Source organism: Anomalospiza imberbis, chromosome 26, assembly GCF_031753505.1.
Source record: "Anomalospiza imberbis isolate Cuckoo-Finch-1a 21T00152 chromosome 26, ASM3175350v1, whole genome shotgun sequence".
Taxonomy (NCBI): Eukaryota; Metazoa; Chordata; class Aves; order Passeriformes; family Viduidae; genus Anomalospiza; species Anomalospiza imberbis.
The window spans coordinates 2843873-2857280 of NC_089706.1; the positions used below are offsets into that span (position 1 = coordinate 2843873).

Consider the following 13408-nt stretch of genomic DNA (forward strand, 5'->3'; position numbering starts at 1 on the left):
CCAGCTCTGCCATAAAAACAGGTTCAGCCCTTTGGAGCAGAGCGAGTGATCCGGTGACAATGCCAGGGGAGGGGGTGGCATCAGGCAGTGCCACCAGGCCGGGCCACGGCGCAGCGGGAGCCGCCGGGGTTTTCGGATGGGCACTCCGGGGTTTATGGGGCCCGAGTTTGCATTTGAACAGCAAGCGTGCCCGCGGCACCGGGCAGACCTGCACGATGGGTTTTGCGGCTCCTTTTGTTGGCAGCGCTTTGGTTTTTAACCTCTGAAGGTGCTGGCTGGGCCGGGAGCGGCTGGCACGGCTCCCTGGCACGGCTGGCACGTCTCCCTGGCACCCCTCGGCCCTGGAGGAGTCACCCGGGCCCGGTGACACGTGGCGGTGGCACAGTTTGGGGGAGACAATGTGCAGGGCACGGCTGGAGCAGGAGCGGTGAGGATGTCCCCGGGAATGTCCCCGGGGATGTCCTGCTCGGGTTTTGGCACTCCTGGAGCCACGGGAAGGGCGAGCTCCGGTTTTTCCATGTGGGATTGGGGCCGGCAGGAGCTGTTGGGGGCTGCTCTGTGCCCTCCTGCGTGTGCCCATTCCCTGGAATTCCTCACCCTGGGGCTGTGCCTGGGCTGATTTGTGGGATCACGGAGGTGTCATCCTAAAAAATCCTCCTCTGGGACCTTCCCAGCTGTCCCCCACTGCCTGGCTCACCCCGGGAATCACGGTTACCCCCCAGCGCTTTTTGGGAATGGACGCCCTGATCCATCCCAATCCCTCCTTTTGGACACCCCACAAATCAGCCATCCCTTCCCGCAGCTGCTGGGATCCTCCTGCCCTTTTCCCCACTCCGAAATCCACCCCCTCCTCCCACACCACCCCCTCCAAAACCCCGAGGACGTCACGGGTTACCAAAAATCAGCGGGGGCAGGAGAAATTGGGGTGTCGAGAAGCCGGGGCCGCCCCTATCGGGGGCCGATCTCCTGTTCGAGCAGCTGGGCTCGGCTCCGACTTGAAAAAGCGGCGCTTTCTGATATCGATCACCTTATCTGGGGGCACATCCTGTTGCTATTTTGGCTGTTTCCTCCCCTCGGCAGCTGGGGAGCGGCGCCAGCTGCTCGAAACCTGCGGCACGGGGTGGGGGGGGGGGGTTGGGGCGCCTGAAAAAGGACCCTGGGCTCGGTTTGGGGGTGATGCCACACCTGAGCGGTGCCACCATCCCCTTCCCTGCCCGCTGCGAGCAGAGGTGGAGGGCACGAGGGCTGGCAGCGGGGGGGATTTGGGGCGCTGAAATCAAAGCGGAGCGGCGGCGCTCGGAGCCGTTCTGGGGGGGGGGGGAAACGGCTCCCGAATCCCGGTATCTGATCTTGCGGCGGGCTCCGCGCACGTGCCCCGGGCCGGGGCGAGCCTCGGGGACGGTTGTGACATTGAAGTCCTTGTCCCCCGCGTGGCACCCGCCGCAGCAGCAGCGCCGTGTGCTGCCCGAGCTCGTCCATCCAAATCCGGACAGAATTCCCGCACCCAAAGGGCTCCCTGGCCCTGCTGGGTGATGGGAACAGGGAAAAATCGCCACCGCCAGGGCGTTTAACCCTTTCCATCCTCGCCTGGCATCGCCTCTGCCCCTGGGCTGGTTCCGCCGCGCCAGGGAGCCCCAAAGTGACATTGAACACCCCTCAAGTGACCCTTTTGGGGGGAGACATGAACGCACTCCTTGCTCCCAACATCCTTTTACCCCCTCCTGTTTCTTCTCCTCCCTGTCGGGAATTTCTCCCAGTTCTCCCCAAAACTCAAGCCCGGCTCTTCCCGCTGGAGTTTTTGGCGGAGTCGGGAGCTCTTGGCTGCAATTAGCTGGTATTTAAATCCTTGCTAACCCTTAACACCCTAATGGCAGCCGTAATGATGCTCCGCACATCCCGCAGCTAAAGATTACACTCGCTAATTAATTAAGCCCCGACCCCCCCTCGGCTCTCCCGCTTCCCTCAGCGGCCGGGAGAAGAAACCGCTGAGAGTCTCTTCAGAAAAAGGACATAAAGGCAGGGAAATGCAGGCACCAAAACAAGACAAATGGGGATTTGGAGACAATCCGGGCCGCGTCCATGTGACCCGAGGAGTGGACGAGGCAGGAGAAAGGAGAAAAATGCCAAGAGCGGAGCGGCCAGGAGAGAGAACAACAACAAAACCCCAATAAAGTCCCCAAAAACCAAAGAGCCAGCTTAAAAAAAATCAAACCAAAAAAAAAAAAAAAAAAACAAAAAACAGGGAAAGAAAAGCACCAAGATGAAGGGAGTGACAAAGCATCAAAGGGAAGAGAAACCAAAGGCGTCGGAACAAAGGACGAGCTGGAACAAAGCCCCAAAGAGGGGGGAACAAAAGCACTAAATAGAAAACAAAGGCGGGGGGACAAGAAAAGCCCCTCTGTGGGGCTGGGTGGCACCGGGTCCCCGGCGGAGCCGGGCTGGCGGAGGGTGACAGCCCTGGGACAGCCTCGGTGTCGCCTTTGAAGCGGCAGCGCCGGGCTCGGGTCCCGGGGGAGGTCGGGGCTCAGCTCGGCCCCGCTGCCCCCCGGGCCCGCTGTGTGGTCCGGCCGTCCCCTGTGTCCCTCCGGCTGTCCCTGTGTCCCTCCCGCTGTCCCTCTGTCCCTCCCGCTGTCCTTCTGTCCCTCCCAGCTCAGCGTCGCCCCCTCCGTGCCACGCTGCCGCCCGTGCCCCGCGGCCTGGGCACGGCTGGGACGCGGTGGGGACAGTGCCAGGCTGGCTGTGTCACCCCCCCCGCGGTGGCATTGCCCCCGTGTGTGGCAGGGCTGGCCCCTCGTGCCGGGGACAAGGGACAGGGACAGGGGCAGGGGGACAATCCGAACCGCCCGCGTGAAAAGCAGGGCAGGAATTGAGCGCCAGAGGAGCCCTGGGGATCCCTGATGGCAGCGGGATGGCCCCGGCAGGGCTGGCACAAGCGGTGTCACACGGTGGGGACCTCCAGGAGTGGGGTGAGCCTGGAGTCCGACCAGAATTGGGGTGCTGGAAGGTGGATATGGGGTGCTGGAAGGTGGATTTGGGGTGCTGGAGGATGGAACTGGGGTGCTGGAAGGTGGATTTGGGGTGCTGGAGGATGGAACTGGGGTGCTGGAAGGTGGATTTGGGGTGCTGGAAGATGGAACTGGGGTGCTGGAAGGTGGATTTGGGGTGCTGGAGGATGGAACTGAGGTGCTGGAAGGTGGATTTGGGGTGCTGGAAGGTGGATTTGGAGTGTTGGGAGGTGGATTTGGGCCAGTGCCACCACGCCAGCTGATGGCACTGGGGAGTGGTGGCAGTGACCCCGTGGGCAGTGGCAGTGCCTTCACTGCGTCATCCCGGGATTTTCACAGGTGGGACACGAGGCAGGATCACAGGGATGGCTGGGGGACACGGGGATGGCTGGGGGACACGGGGATGGCTGAGGGGACCCTGTGGGGTGCCACGGTGCCGTTCCCAGGCCGGTGAGGAGCTCAGCTGTGCCCATTCCCCAACAAAGGCTCCGTTTCCATGCAGGAAGCTGGGCCGGCTTTGCTGTCCTGGGTTTGCTGTCCCGGGTTTGCTGTCCTGGGTTTGCTGTCCCAGGTTTGCTGTCCCGGGTTTGCTGTCCTGGTTTAGCTGTCCCGGGTTTGCTGTCCCGGGTTTGCTGTCCCGGGTTTGCATTCCCCTGTCCCGGGTTTGCTGTCCCGGGTTTGCTGTCCTGGTTTAGCTGTCCTGGGTTTGCTGTCCCGGGCTTGCATTCCCCTGTCCCGGGTTTGCTGTCCTGGGTTTGGTGTCCCGGGTTTGCTGTCCCGGGTTTGCATTCCCCTGGGCCGGGTTTGCTGTCCCGGGTTTGCTGTCCTGGTTTAGCTGTCCCGGGTTTGCTGTCCCGGGTTTGCTGTCCCGGGTTTGCTGTCCTGGTTTAGCTGTCCTGGGTTTGCTGTCCCGGGCTTGCATTCCCCTGTCCCGGGTTTGCTGTCCTGGGTTTGCTGTCCCGGGTTTGCATTCCCTTGAGCTGGGTTTGCTGTCCTGGTTTTGCTGTCCTGGTTTAGCTGTCCTGGGTTTGCTGTCCCGGGCTTGCATTCCCCTGTCCCGGGTTTGGTGTCCCGGGTTTGCTGTCCCGGGTTTGCATTCCCTTGAGCCGGGTTTGCTGTCCCGGGCTTGCATTCCCCTGTCCCGGGTTTGCTGTCCTGGGTTTGGTGTCCCGGGTTTGCTGTCCTGGGTTTGCATTCCCTTGAGCCGGGTTTGCTGAGCCGGCTTTGCTGTCCCGGCTTTGTCCCGGGCCGGTTCCGGGGCCGGGCCATGTCCGGAGCCCTCCCCTGGCCCAGCCCCGCGGTGCCGCGGGCCGGGGGCTCCGGCCAGCCCCGGGCCCGGCTCCGCTGGCTCCGAGGGCTCCGGGAGGGGCCGGGTTTGGGGAAAGGAAGGCGAGCGCCGGCCGAGCCTTTCCCCTGCGTGCCCCCTGCTCCGGCCGCGCCGGGATCGCGGCTCTCCGGCCCCTCCAGCCATTGTCCCGGCTTCCTGCTGCCGGGGGAGCTCAGGGAGAGCTGCGGGAGCGCTGGGGGCCGAGCCCGGGGCCTTGCCCGGGTGCGGCCAGGTGAGAGCAGCAGCTGAGCGGGTCCCGTGTGAGCCCCTCTGACAGGACAGGGACAGTGGCTGTGCCCTTGTCCCCACGCTGGCACCTCATGCCTGTGCTCCTGGGGATGCCCAGCTGGTCCTGGCAGTGTCCAGAAAGGGGTGTCCAGCAGGTCCTGGGGATGTCCAGGAGGTCCTGAGGATGGGAAGGAGCTCCTGGGAGTGTCCAGCGGGTTCTGGAGATGTCCAGCAGTCCTGGGGGTGCGCAGGAGGTCCCAGGAGTGTCCGGCAGGTTCTAGGGGTGCCCAGGAGGTCCTGAGGATGCCCAGCTGGTCCTGGGGATGCCCAGGAGGTCCTGAGGATGCCCAGCTGGTCGTGGGGATGCCCAGGAGGTCCTGAGGATACCCCAGCTGATCCTGGAGATGCCCAGGAGGTCCTGAGGATGCCCAGCTGGTCCTGGGGATGCCCAGCTGGTCCTGGAGATGCCCAGGAGGTCCTGAGGATGCCCAGCTGGTCCTGGGGATGCCCAGGAGGTCCTGAGGATGCCCAGCTGGTCCTGGGGATGCCCAGGAGGTCCTGAGGATGCCCAGCTGGTCCTGGGGATGCCCAGGAGGTCCTGAGGATGCCCAGCTGGTCCTGAGGATGCCCAGCTGGTCCTGGGGATGCCCAGGAGGTTCTGAGGTTGCCCAGCTGGTCCCGGGAGCGCCCAGCGGGTCCACGAGGGGCTGCCGGGGGCAGGTCCCGCACTGCGGGTGGCACTGGGGGGACGGCCACCAGCCCCGGGGCCACTGGGGCGGGCGAGGAAGGAAAGGAAAGTGAAAGTCCTCGCGGGCCGGCCCGGCTGTTGCCATGGCGACCCCAACAAAGCTCCCGCTCCCTCTTTTTTTGGCTCCGTCGTCCCGGTCCCTTTGGGGATTGTGTCCCCGTCCAGTCTGGGGACGGCGCCTCCCATCCCCTCCCAGCCCCGGAGTGGCTTTGGGGACCTGGGGGGGCAGCACAGCCCGGGGGGACGCGGAGGTCGCGGGGTCCCCTCCCTCCTGGGGCCTCTCGGGGTCTTCTCGGAGCCGGGGGGTGACACTGAGGGGCCGGTGGCTTTGGGGACACTCGGGGCTGCCCGTGCTAGGGGTGGCACTGGGACCAGCTGTCCCCCCAACGGGGCAGGGGGCTCAGAGGGGCTGGGGGGAGCTGCCTCGTCCTCTGCGGGCCTCAGTTTGTCCAGCTGGGAATGGGAATATGGGGATGTCCCACGGAGTTTAATGGGAATGTTCCACTGAGCCCCTTTAGGGTTTGGGGTCTGTGGGTGCAGCTCACTTCCCCTATTTCCTGAGAAATCCTCGGGGTGAAGATGGGAAATGATCCCAGGTCACTCCTCTGCTCTTTCTTTCCCGTGGGATGGGGACAGGGAGAGGGCTGGGAGTGGAGTGTGGGTGCCCCAAACCCCCCCAGAACCCCCAGCTCAGCTCATGGGGTGGGCAAACCCCAAATCCCGGCAGCTCCGTCTCTTCTCTCCTGCCCTTGGGTGAAAAAAAACCAAAAAAACAAAAACAAAACACTTGAAAAAAAAAAAAAAAAAAAAAAGAAAGAAAAGAAATTCCCAGGGAAGAAAATAACGGTGTGGGGGAGGAAAGAGCCCGGAGTCAATGGGAACTTTCCCGGCTGGTGAAACATAAACAGCCCTTCCGTGTTGACACAACATTTTAAAGGTTTCACGGCAGGAAAAAAAAAAGTCTCCTTGTCAACACTGGCCCGAGCCAGCCCCTCTCCCTCTCCAGCTGCAGCACCCCGCTCCCCTGGAAGGGATTTCATTCCCAGGGGAAGGTGGGTGATGGTATTCCCGGGAGCTGCTGGAGGGGTGAGGCGCGTGGGGCGCTGGATTTGGGGTGTGGGGAGATCCTGAGGGGCCCCCAGGTAGGAAAAACCTCGTGGGTGCAACTCAGCTCCACCACAAAACGTGTGGGAATGGTGTCCGTGTGTCCATCTGTCCAGCTGGGGGGCTGCCAGTTGTTCCCCTTGCTCCGTGCCAGCCTTGCCATGGCACACAAAAGGGGGTGGGTGCAACAGAAAAAAAAAAAAAAAAAAAAAGGTTTAGCAGCGCTTAATCCTTGAGCGTTTTAAAAGAATGGTTCCATGGGTTCCCCTGAAATTATGATTTAATTATGAAATAAATCCATTCCCTTTTAGGACTGGAAAATGGGAAACACTTTTGGGATTCCCACCAGGCACCTGGAAGAGCCTGGAGATGGTTTTTTTTTTTTTTTTTTTTTTTTTGGCGGGTGGGGGGGCGCGGTTGTAAACAGCAAAACCCTTTGAAAATCCCAAAGCTGAGATTTTGGGAGCTCCGAGAGGCTCCGAGGGAGGTGAGCTCGGAGGCCCTCACCTTTGAGGTGTTTATGGGGCCGGGGGATGATTGATTTGGGGCATCAGGAAGTTTCCACGCTGGCCACGAGCCAAGCTGGCAACCACGGGAGTGGGCAGAATTCCCGAAGTGCTGCCACAATGGGACCGTTCCACCCGGGCTGAGACTCACAATGGGCGCGGGCTGGGCTCCAGGGAAAAGCTGTGCCAGGGCTGCCGGCACCGCGGATGCCCCTTTTGTTGCCCACCTGGCCTTGCCCAGGTGAGGTTTCCACTTGTGCTCCCTCCTTTGCCCTCCCCGGTGCGATCAGGGAGCGTCTCACGGCCCCTTCCAGGGGCTCCTTGCCCGGGGATCCTCAGGAATTTCTGCGCTGCCGGATTGGAATTGGACGGTCAGGAATTCCCAGGGCAAGGGCAGGTGGGGGATGAACCGGCACCGTGAAGGAGCAAAACTTGGGGTGATCCGGGAAGTTGGAAGCCGGATTTTGGGGTCTGTGATTTTGGGACACCCCCCTCATCCCACCGCCGGGAATGTGGGCTGGGCTCTCCAAAATCCAGGCGCGGCTCCACCCCCAGCTGGGAGCCGGGGGGGATCGGGTCGGTCCCTGCCGGCCCCGGGGTGCGGGGGGGGGGTCTCAGGGTGTCCCCCAGGCCCCTCCGAGTGGCGCCCCAGCCTTTGGGGGGTCTCGGCCTCTCCGCGGAGCTCCGGGCCAGAGCGTGGAGCTGTCACACGTGGGTCCCCGGCGGGCCAGGGGGTCTCGAGGGGAGGGGACGGGGCACGGGGCCGCCCCGGAGCCGGCTGCTGGCTGGCTGGACCGGTGTCCCTCCTCCTCCTCCTCCTCCTCCTCCTCCTCCTCCTCCTCCTCGCTCCCTCTCTCCGCCCGGCGCCGGGGCAGCTCCCAGCGGAGGCGCTGAGGACATGGAGCGGACCTGAGGCGGTGGCGGAGCCCGCAGCGGCGGCAGAACCGGCACCGACACCGGGGAGGAACCGGCACCGGCAGCACCGGCGGAGGCGGCACCGGGGCTCAGCGCAGCGGAACTGTGAGTGCGGCCGGGGGGCACCGACACAGCCCCGGGGGGCACCGGCACGGACCCGGGGGGCACCGGCACGGACCCGGGGGGCACCGGCACGGACCTGGGGGGCACCGACACAGCCCCGGGGGGCACCGACAGGGACCCGGGGGGCACCGGCACGGACCCGGGGGGCACCGGCACGGACCCGGGGGGCACCGCCACGGACTTGGGGGGCACCGACACGGACCCGGGGGCCACGGACACGGACCCGGGGGGCACCGGCACGGACCCGGGGGGCACCGGCACGGACCTGGGGGGCACCGGCACGGACCCGGGGGGCACCGACACAGCCCCGGGGCACCGACACGGACCCGGGGGGCACCGGCACGGTCCTGGGGGTATAGACACCGCCCCGGGGGGCACCGATACAGCCCCGGGGTGCTGAGCACCCTGCAGGTCGGGGAGAACCCTCGAGGGTCGCGGCTGAGGGAACCGACCGGGAGAGCCCCTGGGCTTGAGGAGGAGAAGGGGAAAGGGGCGCGGGGCCCGTCAGTCCCGCAAAGTTCGGGGCTGCAAACTCCGCTGCGAGCCCCCCAGCCCCGGGGAGCCCGGCAGGAGAGGGGTTAATCCCGGCAGGAGAGGGGTTAATCCCGGCTCCAGGGTCTGCGCGTCCCCCTGCGCGGGCACAGAGCGCGGTCCCCTGGGTGATTTGGGGACACGGGGACCCCCGGTGCGGTCTGCGGGTGTCCCCACGGTGTGCGGGGACAGACGGACGCGCCGCGGTGGCACGGACAGAGCCGCGTGTGTCTGGGGGCTGGCGGCTGGCGGGGGACACGGCTCGGTGCGGGTTGGCGTCACCGTTGTCGCCACCTCTTGTCCCGTCCTTCATCCTTGTCCCTCGTCCCCACGGGGCAGGTGACACTTCGTGCATCCCGCCGGCCCTTCCAGGTGTCTCGGCGGGGACAGGGGACACCTGGCCCGGGGACACGATGGCTCCGGCCACCCCTGCGGGGCCGGGCCGGCAGGAAAACCCGGCCGGTGTCACCCGCGGGTGGTGAGAGCCGCAAACACCGCGACACTGTCGCGACTGGGAGCGGCGACAGCGCCGAGCTCTGTCGCTTTGCTGGGACAAACCTTGTCACCGCCACGGCGACATCCGCGGAGCCGCCGGGCCGGGTGGGGGTCTCGGGGGAGACCCCACAGCGGAGCCCCCCAGGCAGCGGGGATGAAATGTGCGGGCAGAAATGGGCGAAAATCGGGGTTTTTTCACCCCTGGGGAGCGGAAAAATCTCATCTCAGCGAGTTAAACCCGGCAAAGTTTAGCGGCCAAGGGGAACGCGGGAGCTGCGTGGTCCTGAGGGGGAGGTTTTAGGGCGAAAAAGGCGAATAAACAGAAATTTTCGGCCGTTTCCACCTCTGAGGAAGGATTTCCAGGGGGTTGCTGCCAGGGAGGAATGATGCTGCCCAGGGAAAATCGCGGCCCGTGGTGCTGGAGGCTCGTGGAGCACCTCGGGCTCGGAAAACTCCCCCCCCAAAAAAAAAGAAAAGCGGGAGTGATGGATTTGAGGAGTGAAAAAAAGGAGAATTAGCTGGGTTAATGGGATTTTTTCTGATAATCTCCCTCCTTCCCCTGTGGAGCCGATAACTCCTGTTTGCAATTCCTGCAATTTCCTCTCTCCGTTCAATTTCATTTGCTGCAGGATCCATTCCGGTGACACTGATACAGTACTTTTTTTCTCTCTCTTTTTTTTTTTTTTTTTTTTTTTCCCTTTTCCCTTCTTTTCTTGTCGAAACCCAGCGATTTTCGGAGCCTTTTGTGCCGTTAAAAATAGCAGCTGGCCTTTGACAACCGCGGCCAGGCTCAGGACAGTTTTTCTTGCCATATTTTCACCATCATCATCATCATCATCATCTCATTTGTGTCCCTCCCACAGCCACCTCTCCCTCCCCAGCAGAGCACAAATCCCAATTTTTAATTAAAAAAAAAAAAAAAAATCCCCTTTTCCCTCTCTTGGAAAAGCTCAGCTCTCCCATTGCTTTTTTTACCTCCGCCCAAACCCTCCCCTCTCCCTAAATCCGAGCTTTATCCCAGGCTGGGTGATGTCCTGAGGGGAATTTCTGGACTTTTTGTCTCCCTGCCGAAATGTCCATTATTCCTGGGGGGGATCTGTGCCCTGCCAGGCTGGCACGGGGGGAGCTGGAGCCGCTCGTAAAGTTGTTATGTGCTCGAGGGGTTTAAATTTCATTTATGGGCTGCAGAGGAAGGGTTTGTGTCCCTGGGAAGGGAGCACGGAAAAGCTGCTCTGGCACCGGGATTATTTTTAATTTTGGGGCTTGCTGGGGTCCCTAGAAAGGGGAGCACATTGAAACCATTTTTTCACTGGGATTATTTGTAATTTTGGGGTTTGCTAGGGTCCCTGGGAAGGGAGCACAGTAAATCTGCTCTGGCACCGGGAATATTTTTAATTTTGGGGCTTGCTGGGGTCCCTAGAAAGGGGAGCACATTGAAACCATTTTTTCAGTGGGATTATTTGTAATTTTGGGGTTTGCTGGGGTCCCTGGGAAGGGGAGCATTTTAAAGCTGCCTTTTCAGTGGGATTATATTTAATTTTAGGGCTTTCTGGGGTCTCTGGGCAGGGGAGCAAGTAAATCTCCTCTAGCACTGGGATTATTTTTAATTTTGGGGTTTGCTGGAGTCCCTGGGAAGGGAGCACAGTAAATCTGCTCTGGCACCGGGAATATTTTTAATTTTGGGGTTTGCTGGCACACCTGGGAAGGGGAGCACGTTAAAACCAATTTTTCAGTGGGATTATTTTTTAATTTTGGGGTTCTCTGGGGTCCCCAAAAAGGGGAGCATTTTAAAGCTGCTTTTTCAGTGGGATTAGTTTTAATTTTAGGGTTTTCTAGGGACCCTGGGAAGGGGAGCATTTTACATCAGCTCCTTCGGTGGGATTAATTTTATTTTTGGGATTTTCTGGGGTCCCCTGTGCTCAGCTGGGACCGGGGCTGAGCAGCTGTGGGGTGAAGGTGGCGCCGAGGTGGTTTGAACCCCCCAGGTGAGGTTTGGGGGGGTCCAAACCCCTAAAAAAGGGTGAGGAGCCCATCCCTGCTGGGGCTGGGGCTGCCTGGAGCCGTGTGGGGGCAGAGAATTCCTGGGATTTGGGACACAGGGACTGGGAATTTCCTGGTGGGGATGTGGGGTGGGAGAGTGAATCCCTGTGGGATGGAGGCAGAGGGAAACTTTGGGGTACAGGTGGTGGGAATTTTTGGGGTACAGGTGACAGGAATCTTTGGGATGCAGGTGGAGGGAATCTTTGGGATGCAGGTGGAGGGAATCTTTGGGATGCAGGTGGAGGGAATCTTTGGGATACAGGTGGAGGGAATCCTTGGGATGCAGGTGGAGGGAATCTTTGGGATGCAGGTAGAGGGAATCTTTGGGATGCAGGTGATGGGAATCTTTGGGATACAGGTGGAGGGAATATTTGGGATACAAGTGACAGGAATCTTTGGGATGCAGATGACAGAAACTTCTGGGATGCAGATTATGGGAATCTTTGGGATGGAGGTGACAAATCTTTGGGATGGAGGTGACAGAAATCTTTGGGATGGAGGTGACAGAAATCTTTGGGATGGAGGTGATGGGAATCTGTGGGGTACAGGTGAAGGGAATCTTTGGGATACAGGTGGAGGAAATCTTTGGGATGAAGGAGAAGGAAATCTCTGGGATGCACTGGGATGTGTGGAGGGAATCTTTGGGATGCAGATGAAGGGAATCTCTGGGATGAAGGTGAAGAAAAACTCTGGGGTGCACTGGAATGTGTGGAGGGAATTTCTGGGATGCAGAAGGGAATCTTTAGGACATAGGTGGGCCATGCAGAGGGAATCTTTGGGATGCAAGTGAAGGAAATCTCTGGGATGCTCTGGGATAAAGGTGACAGAGATCTCTGGGATAAAGGTGACAGAGATCTCTGGGATGTGTGGAAGGAACCTCTGGGATAAAGGTGACAGGGATCTCTGGGATAAAGGTGACAGGGATCTCTGGGATAAAGGTGTCCGGGATCTCTGGGATGTGTGGAAGGAATCTCTGGGATAAAGGTGTCCGGGATCTCTGGGATGTGTGGAAGGAATCTCTGGGATAAAGGTGTCCGGGATCTCTGGGATGCTCTGGGCTCTGGAAGCCGCTGCTGTCCCCACCCTCCGTGTGCTCAGCTCCGGGATCCCAACCCACAGACAACAAACCCATATTTCAGGGACGCTGGGGTGGCCACAGCTGCTGGCATCACTTTTGGGGGTCCCTCAGAGCTGAGCCCGCAGGTTTGGGGGGTCAGGGACGCTGTCACCTCGAGGCTGTGGCCAGAGCCACGTTTCTGCTCCAGCTTTATCCCACTGCTAACATTCCCGGCTGGCACCAGCTGGGCTCTGTGCCTGCACGTGGGATGGAAAAATCCCAAAAAAGCTTCCAAAAAAGCTCTGACCACGCAGGGACCACCTCGAACACCCTCCGGGGCAGCGCCGCTCCTGCTGTCCCACCCCGCGCGTTCCCGGCCGTGCTGGGGAAACACCCGCCGCTCATTTTCCTTCAAAATTCCGGATTTTTGGAGCAAAACCATCCCCTCCCAGCGGGGCAGCGGCTGCCCCGAGCCCGCGGGGCCCCGCTGGAGCCGCTGCCCTCTTTTGTTCTCTGCTCCGGGGGTGAGGAATTCCCGCTGCTCGCAGTCCCGGGGTTCTCAGGGATGAGAATGGAAAAAGCTTTGGGGTGGTGGAGCCCCTAAACCCGGCACTGCCACGGCCTGAACCCCGTGAGCCTGGGGAAAGGGGGGGTCCGAGCTGCTGATCTGGGGGGGTGGGAGTTGGGGGGGCTCAGGGATGAGGATGGAGGAGTTTGGGGGGCTCAGGAAGAGCTGGGGGAGTTTGGGGTGATTATTGAGGGTATGTGGGGGCTCAGGAGAATCTGAGGGGCTTGGGAGGATCTGGGGGGGCTCAGGAGGATCTGGGGTACTCAGGGATGATAATTAAGTATCTGGGGGGACTCGGGAGGATCTGGGAGGGCTCGGGGGTAATGCAGGAGGATCTGGGGAAGCTCAGGAGGATCTGGGGGGGCTCAGGGATGATAATGAAGGCTCTGGGGGGGCTCAGGAGGATCTGGGAGGGCTCAGGGATGATAATGAAGGATCTGGGGGGGCTCAGGAGGCTCTGGTGGGGCTCAGGAGGAGCTGGGGGGCTCAGGGATGATAATGAAGGATCTGGGGGGGATCGGGAAGATCTGGGGGGGCTCAGGGGTAATGCAGGAGGATCTGGGGAAGCTCAGGAGGATCTGGGGGGGCTCAGGGATGATAATGAAGGATCTGGGGGGGCTCAGGAGGATCTGGGGGGGTTCAGGAGGATCTGGGGGTGCTCAGGAGGAGCTGGGGGGGCTCAGGGATGACGATGCAGGAGCTCTGGGGGCTCAGGAGGAGCTGAGCAGCCCCCGGTCCGGGCTGGGGCTGGGGCCGGCTCT

The 13408-nt window shown here is 61.4% G+C and overlaps 1 protein-coding gene across 1 annotated transcript in view; it reads left to right on the plus strand.

Annotated features, from left to right (window-relative positions):
* The first annotated feature begins 7793 nt into the window (after positions 1-7793).
* Positions 7794-13408, plus strand: part of SOX13 (SRY-box transcription factor 13) — a 28658-nt gene continuing 23043 nt past the window's right edge. Inside the window, exon 1 of the mRNA XM_068173150.1 lies at positions 7794-7938. The gene's annotated coding sequence lies outside the window, so the exon portion shown is untranslated. The remainder of the gene's footprint in view (positions 7939-13408) is intronic.